The sequence below is a fragment of the Frankliniella occidentalis genome, unplaced genomic scaffold (genome assembly GCF_000697945.3).
Source record: "Frankliniella occidentalis isolate FOCC.00 unplaced genomic scaffold, Focc_3.1 Scaffold2, whole genome shotgun sequence".
Classification (NCBI taxonomy): domain Eukaryota; kingdom Metazoa; phylum Arthropoda; class Insecta; order Thysanoptera; family Thripidae; genus Frankliniella; species Frankliniella occidentalis.
The window spans coordinates 4,606,949-4,607,292 of NW_026267132.1; positions in this window are offsets into that span (position 1 = coordinate 4,606,949).

Genomic DNA, 344 nt, shown 5'->3' on the forward strand with positions numbered 1-344 from the left:
ATTGTGAGTAAGAGTAAGGGTACGTGTGTTGGGGTCGCACGGACGCAAGTGGTCCCCGGGGCGGATCGCTGCGCACAGTCCGGTGGCTTTGTCGGCCAGCAAGACCTAGGCCAGCCCAGCCCGGGGTCCCCCAGCCACCTTGTTGCAGTCCGTTTCCGTGTCCACCGCTTCACAGGTCGGTCGGTTTGGAGGCCAGGGGCTGCCAGCAGCCAGGTCAACTATGCTCCAGCGTTTGAACCAGTCACGAGCATCCTGTTCTATCGTCTCGTGCACCGAACCGCCAGCCCGGCCCCGGTATAGCTCCAGGCTAGCTTGTGGAGCAGAAAGAAAGGGGAGGGAGGGAG